At 33.7% G+C, this 10,445-nt stretch overlaps 1 long non-coding RNA gene across 1 annotated transcript; it reads left to right on the top strand.

Moving 5' to 3' along the window:
• The first annotated feature begins 6,557 nt into the window (after positions 1-6,557).
• LOC145055317 (uncharacterized) lies at positions 6,558-7,042 on the top strand. Its single transcript, XR_013685138.1, has 2 exons — positions 6,558-6,695; positions 6,795-7,042. It is a non-coding gene; the product is annotated as an uncharacterized LOC145055317 (long non-coding RNA).
• Positions 7,043-10,445: the final 3,403 nt, after the last annotated feature.

The raw sequence follows: 10,445 nt of genomic DNA, 5'->3' as shown, positions 1-10,445 counted from the left end.
TCGGGATCGACCCATGGGATACAACGAGCGCGAAACATATCTCTGAACTGCTCCCAAGTAACAGCAACTCTTTGGTCATCCGTATACGACCCAGTCATCAATATCCACCAGTCCTTTGCCCCATACCTCAGCAAGTTCAGGATGCATCGGGCCTTTTGGTCAGTAGGACATGAGCACATAAAGAAACATCCCTCCACGTCAGACAGCGACCTCATGGCTATGACCGGATCCTAAGTCCTATCGAAGGTTGGGGGCTTCGTGTTATCGAACTCCCGATATTGGAAGCCCCGACTGGCTCCTCCCCTTGTCGTTGTTATAGTTGTTGTAGCTGTTGTGGCAGCCGTCTCAGCTAGGGTTGCATTATGTCATCAAAATACTCCATCATGGTGGTCTTAATAGATCCAAACATCTCCGGAATTTGGCCCCGGACAATCTTGACCCCCTCCTTGCGAATGATCTACCTGACACGATCCTCTGTCAATGATGTCCCATCCTGGCCGATAATCTCGTGTGTTGTCGGGGCACCCTGATCGCCTTACCCTGATCTTAATCCGAATCTAGTCACAAAATGCCTCGTAACCACCATACTGAAAGTACACCAGGAAGATATCAGATAATTCGCACAAATAACAGGGAACCAACTCCCAACTAAACCCTAGGGTTTGTGACTTCCTTGCTACGTATATGGCTCATGTGCTTTCAGTAGTACGGGACCATACTACCTTCCACACCTACCCATATCTGCCTCAAGTATCACCCCAACACCCTAACAATATACATATACATGGTGGTCGCTCAATCCTCACTCCTAAAGGAAGGTTAACTATCTCATAACTGACATGTCGGCCTCACACAACCCACCCATGAAACTTCCACCAACCTTGCAGCACTCATATATGCTAGCCATACATAACGTTGGACCCATAGACATTCGAATATTAGGTCTTACTCTAAGCCCACAACCAAACAAGGAACAAGAAATAAAGTTGAACCAAACATTCTCATGCTATAAGATCTTAATCATGTACAACCGTGATGCATACACTAAGCAACTACAATAATGACGTCAATCTCATATAAGGAAAACCCTAGGCTATCAGGCATCATACAATCAGGAAATTCTATCATGCAATTCCTGAAGATTTCTAGCCTAGTACTAGCATGTTGTTCTAACATATCACAAAATCAAATAACTGCATGGTATTTTAGGGTCTACTTACTGGCTTCGGCCGATCGTACACTCTGCATCTTCCTTTACTTATTTTGAAGACCATTTAAAAATCATTTTGAAAATATTTCCTTGATTTGAGGCTGGATTCACACGAGTGTTCCTCCAATTTACTCAAACCAAGGCTCTGATACCAATTTGTAACAACCATAAAAATTCAAGCAAATTTAAAACTTTTTAAAACATCTAGAAACCAACAGTTATTACAAATTTGTTTTCAAAATAGTTCCATATCAGATTATACCATAAACAAAGTCATAAAATGTGAGGAGTTGTACGGTTACACCTTTGCCTTCTCGCGATCATCTGAGGTACCTGAAACCAAAACTGAAACTGTAAGCGTGAAGCTTAGTGAGTTCCCCCAAAATACCCATACACACAACAATATACATATAATCACGAACAACATATTATGGGTCCAGTCACCCATCGGGTTAGAATACCCCAGGCCCTCAACCATCTAGTTGGAATGCCAACATACTATGGGTCCAATCATCCCCGGGATGGAATACCCCAGGCCCACAACCAACATGTTGGAATGCCCATATACTAGGAGTCCAATCATCCTCGGGATGGAATACTTACGACCCACAACCATCAGGTTGGAATGTCTAGGTCTATTGGCTTTCACATAAAGCAAATAAGCCTCAACCACCAATCAAACATGTGCACATATAACAGATAATCACATAGACAGACAAATCGATCTAACGGATCATACAACATAATAACATCCTATATACTAGGATACTGATATAACAAATCATAACAACATAATATCATCCTATCTACAAGATATTGATCTAACAGATCATACTAGCATAGCATATACAGATAACAATCCAAAAGGGCCGGCCTTGTTGCCTTAGAACTTGGAGTACATTGACAAAAACTCACCTCACAACTATCGAATTGAAGTGGTAAGCTCAAACTCTCAAATCACCGCTACGGACTCCACCACCTATATTTACCATAGGACAATTTCCATAAATTTCCAATTTACTAAAATACCCCCAAAAGTCAACTGGTCAACCATTGGTCCAAGTCAAAGTCAACTGTCCATGTTCACTCAAATTGTTGAGTGCAACTAGCAACTCATCGAGTTCCTTAAGAGTTCAGGAGGTCATAAAACCATCATCGACTCGTTGAGTTTCCGACCAACTCGTCGAGTCTATGTGTGTCCAGAAGTCGGGGAAAACCCTAACTGACTCGTCGAGTCCACGCTGAAACCAAACAGCGGGAAAACCCTTCCCAACTCACCGAGCCCCTTATCCGACTCGTCGAGTTTATATAGTCCATTTATTTTCCATATGATTTTGAGCCATTCCAAGGCTCCAAATGGTAGATCTAACTTCCTAAGGCATGCTTATCACGTAAAGTTGCAAACTTTACGTGCATGCAAGGCTCTAAAGTCTTAGAATACCAAATCCAAACTTAAAAATGGGGTTTAACTAAAAGGGAATAACTTATACTTGCTAAAGCTGGAAACCTTATAGTTATAGAGGCCAAGATAAGTTCAGATTTGAAGTTGCAACTTCAAACCCTAGCCCATACCCGAATATGACTATCATACATGCTAGAAAATCCTTAATCATAACCATGAAGAGATCTAGAAGGAGGAAAGTTAATGTAACGACTTGTTGCCTTCAAGTGATGCTAAACTAGAGTATAACTTTGATCCACAACCGTTCCTTACCTCAAGCTTCTTGATCTTCAAGCTCCTTTCACCAAGACCTACCTTCCAGGCTTAAAAACACACAAATATGGAGAGAAAACGCGTTTTAGGGTTTCTGGACTCAAAGGGGGCTGTAAGGGAGGCTAATGGGGGGGGGGGGGGCTAATGACCCTTTAAATAGAGTGCAAAACACCGGAAATTAAGGTTTCATCCTCCAGCTCCAACTCGTCGAGTCATGCCTTCGACTCGGCGAGTTGGTCACTTAAACACGTGGCAAAAAACGTTCCTACTCGATGAGTCAGGGCATCAAACTCGTCAAGTGGACCTTTCAAGATGAAAATAAAGTTGTAAAATTAATACCTAAGAGTCGGGGTGTTACATGAGGCCCTGGTTCTCGCACTCCCTGAGAGTTTGGATGATTTCGTGTTTTGTTGTGACGCCTCTATTTCGGATTTGGGAGCAGTTCTTATGCAGAGGGGTCGCATGATTGCTTACGCTTCGAGACAACTTAAGCCCCATGAGGCGATCTACTACTTTTATCTTCATATTCTCTCTAAATTTTGTATGTGGTTTCTGTGTGTATGTATCTGCTAAATATTGTTCTTTTTATAGTAGTAAAACATATACATAAGTAGGAATCCAAAAGGTATTAGAAAAATATAACTAATATAGTAATTATCATTAATTTATGGAATATGAAAAACATAGGCTCCAAATCCATATGGTTTGAGATAAGAATTTATCTCTAACCATATGAGTTTGAATAATCTCTTTTATAGTATATAATAGAAACAGATATAAACATTATTTCTTAAAGTATGTCATGATATACTAAAGTCTAAAATATAATTGACGAAAAAAAAAATCTGATGCTAGAAAATGAGCATAACATATTTTATATATCGGTTATCATAATTTAAAGAATTGTCCAGACGTTAATAGAGTTATATATCTACACAAAAGTTATTAATATAATAAAAAAATTATGATATACAGCTCAAATAACATATACAACAAAAATATACCATAATTCTACATCAAATAAATTGTAACAAATTAATTAAAAATGTATCATCTTTTTTGTTGGCTTGTACAATCATAAACATTTAAGGTTACATACAAACAAATAAAGTACATACTTTTATATATATATATATATATATATATATATATATATATATATATATATATATATATATATATATATAATAAATCAAATCACTTGTAGTCATATTATACTTTGTAATTCCTTTTTTTGTTTATCTTATTTTCAATTTTCACTGACTTTAGATAACAAAAATTGATAAGTATAAATAACCAAATATAAAATATCGTTTTATATAGAAAAAATATTTTAATTAATTAGCATAAGTTGAAAAGTTATAGAAGTTATGTAATGAAATATTTTAATCGACCAATCATTTCAATATCATAAGATGAAAATTTGTGAGAGTTTCAAATAAATATGTATTATGAACCATATTGATTTAAATGATATTCTTAATAATATTTATAAAGATAAAGATTCTTTTAATTATTTAAAAAAAATATCTTTAGATAATTTGTAGTTTATTTGAAATTTCAATCTATATTTTTCTTATGTAAAATCAAATTTATAACAAACTAAATGTGTTCGCCTGAAAATTCAAAAACCATAGCATTAAGTTCTATATTACCAACAAATTTAAATAAATAAAATAAATATATTGTGTTGATAACCGGAGTACTGATTTATACACAATAACTAACTTTTTTTTTTACAACACACAACATTTTTGTAAACGACAATTTTATTCTATTCTCTGTTTTAACAAACATTACAATCTACCCCCTCTCATCTAAAACCCTTCCAAATATTCAATCACATAAACAAGGAAATGAGCATTCGCTTCCCACTATCGATCTCTGGTTTGCTTCAACCCATCGCCGCCTGATCCATTGTCGCCGTCAACTACTCCACCTCCGTCAGCGGCTTGCTCCACTATCACTGATTTGTGATTTTATATTATGATTATATTTATTTGATTTATGATTTTATATTCATTTATGATATTTATATTCAATTCTTGTTTACACCACTGTCGTAGTTGCTATTATGACTATAAATTCAGTTCTGTTTTGTGATTTGCGATTGAAAAAGATCAAACCAACCGTTTGTTGTTCACAATTGAAAAAAATCAATTGTTTTCATCCTTACTCGTCCAAAAAAAAATGAATGCTATATCCTTACTTTTTCTACTAATTTCATCAAATACCCTGCTATTTGTCTTGATGCCTTACTTTCTGTAACACTAAAATTCAATGTTAATCAAGAATAGAAATGTACAATTTAATCTACCAGCTTATCATACTAATGTTTATGTTGTTAGTTAACTTCAAAATTCAATGTTAATCAAGAATATACATGTACAATTTAATCTATCAACTTATCATACTAATGTTTATGTTGTTAGTTAACTTCATTTGGCTATATTTTCCAGTTTGTCACTAATTATTTTTACTGATTTTGAATTTATTTGCAATTATGTAACATATAAATCAACTACACATGATCAATGCATTATTTGAGGAGCTTAACGAATATGGTTTTACTTATGATATTCACATAATGTGGAGGGTGTATAACTCGTTTGTTCATTGCACACCATTTTTCGATTAAATTGGCCAGAGCCATCTCAAACGTATTTTTGATAGATTGCATCTATAAAACCAATAAATATAACGTGTCATTCCTTTGATATTATTGGTGTTTCATGTTTTAATACTTCCTTTTATTCTGGGTTTGTTTTATTGGAAAAAGAAGAAGAAAACCATTATTGGGCATTACGTGCATTTAAAGAGATTATTGGACAAGAATTATTGGACAAGAACCGGATGTGATTATGTCAGATAGGGAGGAACTGACGTTAATGAATGACATAAAAAATGTTTTCCCCACGACATCAAATCTCTTATGTGTTTGACATATTGAAAAAATGTATTGGCAAATTGCAAGAAGTCTTTTGGATGTACCAAGGACTTCAATATTTATATGTCTGGTTGGAATAATGCGGTATATTCGACAACGGAAGCTCTCTTTGAAGAGAATTGATATGAATTTGCATCAATGCATAAAGAGAAGAAAGATGCAATTGAGTACATAAAAAACATATGGCTGCCTTGTAAAGAAAAGTTTGTTATTGCTTGGGCCGATAAATATTTGCATTTTGGCAATCGATCTTCATCAAAAGTTGAAGGTGCTCATGCCAAACTTAAACAATATTTGCAAGTTTCTACAGAAGATTTAAGGAAAGTTAAAGAGAAAATATGTCTTGGAGTTGAGCTATAATTTAATGAGATTATATAATAAGATGGGTAAAGTGCACAATCGAGGAAATGATTGTAGAGAGGGAGAGAGTAAAATGTAAAATACAAATAAGGTTAAAATTGTCTATTTATGAAAAATTGTTGTATATGGTCTAAAGTTGTTATGTACGAATCAAAAGTTGTTATGTACGAATCAGCTCCTTAACGAAAGAGATTGCAATAACAAAATATAAATAAAAATTGAATATATTAAACAAATCAACTTATTATAATTCTAAATACTTATAAAAAAACAATGGTCGGATATTTTTTTTGCGTCGGGCTATATTGGGCCAAGCCCAAATCGACCCAACCTGCAATAAGATTAGGGTTTTACTATAAATGCTGGTTACCGCAGACAATCGACGTTTGCTAGCCTCACCAACATTCAGTCGCCTTCTGCCTTCGGTACTGTGAAAACCTGCCAGCGTCGACATGAGAGCTAAGGTAAGCGATCGATTTCTACAAAATCACTTCACGAAATAACAATCTGAATCAAGCTATTCATTTTTTCTGATTTTTTAAATTATTACTGCTCTTTTTCAGTGGAAGAAGAAGAGAATGAGGAGATTGAAGAGGAAGCGACGAAAGATGAGACAGAGATCCAAGTAAATCGAAAGATTTTGCAGCGAATCGTCTATCTCGCGCCTCTGGATCCCATCCTGCTAGGGTTTTGTTTTCTAGGTTTTATTTGATCCTTTGTCCTTTTTAATTTCTGTTGCTATTACAATATTTGGTCATACCTTTCCCAATTCAGTTCTATTATCGAATCCAAACGTTTTACATTAGAGTTATCGATTTTGCAGCATTTGATAAAATTGATTGTTTTAATAGCATGAATTATTACTCGATTACAAACCTTGTTCTTTGTTGATCTTGTTAATCCAATCAGTTAAGTAGCATTTGTTTTTCTCAAATAATATGATCAGTAACATTTTGGACAATTAGATCTAAGCCTCAAATTTCTTCCATTGATAAGACCAATCTGATACATGGTTTTACACATGGACAAATATCACACATTGTTCATCTTCAAACTCCTTAATAGATTTTTGGAATTAAAAGAAGAAGCTTTGGAAAATTTGGATTTTATAAAGCCACTGTAAATATGAAATATAGTAATTTTTCTTAAGCGAGGAACTAAATCTATGGATCGCTTATATTTTCAATCAGTTATCAAGTCCAAACATTGTTTCGAACAAAAAATTGAGTTTTAAATGGAATTGATTGCATCTCATTGGTAAGTTTATATGTTTTATGTAATAAAATCTCATGATTAAGAATTGATTAAGACAGACTTGAGCATTAATTACTGATGAAATGTGATTTTCATTAATTTAAATGCCTACAAATCACTATCTGCATTGCAAAAATCTAGATTATTTGGATGTTGGACAAAAATGCATTTAAGTTCGGAAAAACAAAAGAGATCATGTGATTATGTTTTATTACCAAATAAAATTTCTATTCATCGAAAGGCATTTTCTCTTTTTCCCCCCTTAAAATTTTCTGGAATGTTTGCTGTTTGTATTATATAAATGGTTATTTCTTGGACTTTTGAAGTTAACTTGATTTTGTGTTTTCTTGACTAACTTGGTTTAAAATTTGTTTATGCATATTCCTATTTTCTATTATCAAACCTGATTTTAATGATATCATTGATAATGTGGAAGGAAAATATGATAATCAAATGAAATGCATAGAGAGTCATGATCCTTTTTAACATTTAAAGCAATAAGTAAGTAGTGATGGAACTTACAATAAGGTAGATTGCTAATATGGAAGGACTAATCGAATAGTCAAGTAAGATGCAAGAATGCTAAGGAAAGACTCTACTTGTCGAAACAAATACTAATAATTGGAAAACAAGTAAAGACTTCAAAGTTGGATGCTACTTTGAGTAAAGTAAATTTGAAAGGGTACCTGATTCCCATTGTTAAGAAGCAATGGACCAAAGTGTAAACTGATGATACATAGCATTGATGACATGTAAGTATGTGTATACAGCCACAAAAGCACAAAGTGACTGTATAATTAAAAACTAGTAATTGAAGCTTGTGTATGATGGTCAGAATTCAAACCTACTATGGAAAAAGAGGTCTAGAATTACAACATAAAGAATCAAATGTATTGGAGAGAGAGGAATTAGATGTAATGATATTGTATTGATCACGTAACTAAATTACATCAATGAGAAATCTATATATACATTTGTACAATACCAACTAACTATGTTTAGGTGAGCTAACTGTGAGCTAATTGCTTCTAACTATGTGAGCTAATTGCTTCTAACTATAGTTCTATCTAACTCTTAACAAATGCAAGAAATACAAGCTAACATAATCTACCCTAAATATATATTAAAGATCGAGAAAGGTATACCAATGAATTATAAGTTTGAAGAAATACATATCAACTAACTCAACACCCATCCTTAAACTTAAAATTCAAAGGAAACATTAGCAAACTCCTAACTCGATATGAACAACTCAGAGAGAAAGAGTGAATCGTAAGAATGAATTAAGACCACACATAAAGCACACATTTATACAACGGGTCAACTTGGTTATAAATCAAGTATAACCCGCGTGTTTCTACTTGATAAGTTCCAAAAGTGCTCCGCAGTCCAGAAGATCCACTAACTTTGCACTAACAACCCTTCCTGCAAATATCTAACAAATGCAAGAAATACAAATTAACATAATCTACCCTAAATAAATAATAAATATATATTAAGGATACAGAAAGATATACCAATGAATTATAAGGTTGAAGAAATAGACATCAAGTAACTCAACACCCCTCCTCAAACTTAAAATTCAAAGGAAACATTAGCAAACTCCTTGGAAAGGATCAACAAAACCCAATTTTTGACAAATCCATTCATGTTGAGAAACACTCAAACCCTTAAGTAAAAATATCAGTCAAATTATTATCAGAACTAACTTTTAAAACCTTAACAATACCTTTTGAAACACGATCTCTAATAAAATAAAAATCAACATCAAAGTGCTTGGTTTTCTAATGAAATACTGGATTAAGAACAAGCTTTATCGATGATTTATTATCAAAGAATATCGGAACATGAGTTTTATTCTTAATTCCAAGATTTTCAAAATCCAAATTATTTCACATGATACAATGCCAAGCACTTTGGTTTTCATCTACTTACAAAGGAAACCTTACTACAATAACACTTAACCCTGTGATTATAGCCTAATCTATCTACAAAATACAAATAATCAATCAAAGAAGGAACAAGAACAACCCTAACTCGATATGAACAGACTCAGACTCGATATGAACAACTCAGAGAGAAAGAGTGAATCGTAAGAATGAAAGTAGTTAGAATGAATTAAAACCACACACAAAGCACACATTTATACGAGTCAAACCGGTTATAAATCATGTACAACCTGCGTGTTTCTACTTGATAAGTTTCAAAAGTTCTCCACAGTCCAGAAGGTCCACTAACTTTGCACTAACAACCCTTCCTGAAAATATCTAACAAACGCACAAAATACAAACTAACATAATCTACCCTAAATAAATAATAAATATATATTAATGTCACACCCCAAAACCGGAACGGCGGAAACGTTCTGGGGTGGATGACGTCATGTCAAGTATCACGACATATGCAGTATAGTAATCAAAGTACAACAACCATTGCATTAATAGTAATAGTTTTACATGGTTTACATTACATAGAAAACATCAAGTAATACAAGTAATAATATAGGTGCAGCTTGGTACTAAACTGTCTTCATCCAAAAGCTCCTGGAATGTACCTGTCTAAAGCTGACCTGAGAATACAAGTTATTTGAAAGCGAGTATCAACATTTTTATAAATGCTGGTGAGTTCATAAGTATTTAGTGTCATTTTATTCAAATAACTTTATAAAAGTAGTAGTTTAGAATCAACGGTGTATTAGAGTCATTTCCAGAAAATCCTATATTTTCTAATTAAAAGTAGTCTTCTACCAAGACCTGACAGTGTTATGTTTTAAAGAAGAATTTCCTTAAAATATTATCCTTATCAAAATTCGGTATTTGACTTTAAAGAAAGTAGGAAGATATTACAAGTAAAAGTATTAGGGAAAATAACATAGGCCTCAACAGGAAATACTGGTGACTGAGGCAAAAGAAATCATAGACTCCAGGAGAGTATCGAATAAACAACACGCCTGGCTCAGT

The sequence above is a fragment of the Lactuca serriola genome, chromosome 5, assembly GCF_051521515.1.
Source record: "Lactuca serriola cultivar US96UC23 chromosome 5, Lser_US96UC23_V15, whole genome shotgun sequence".
NCBI classification, from domain to species: Eukaryota; Viridiplantae; Streptophyta; class Magnoliopsida; order Asterales; family Asteraceae; genus Lactuca; species Lactuca serriola.
Note: the sequence above shows the minus strand (reverse complement) of the source record. Positions and strands in the feature narration are given on the sequence as shown.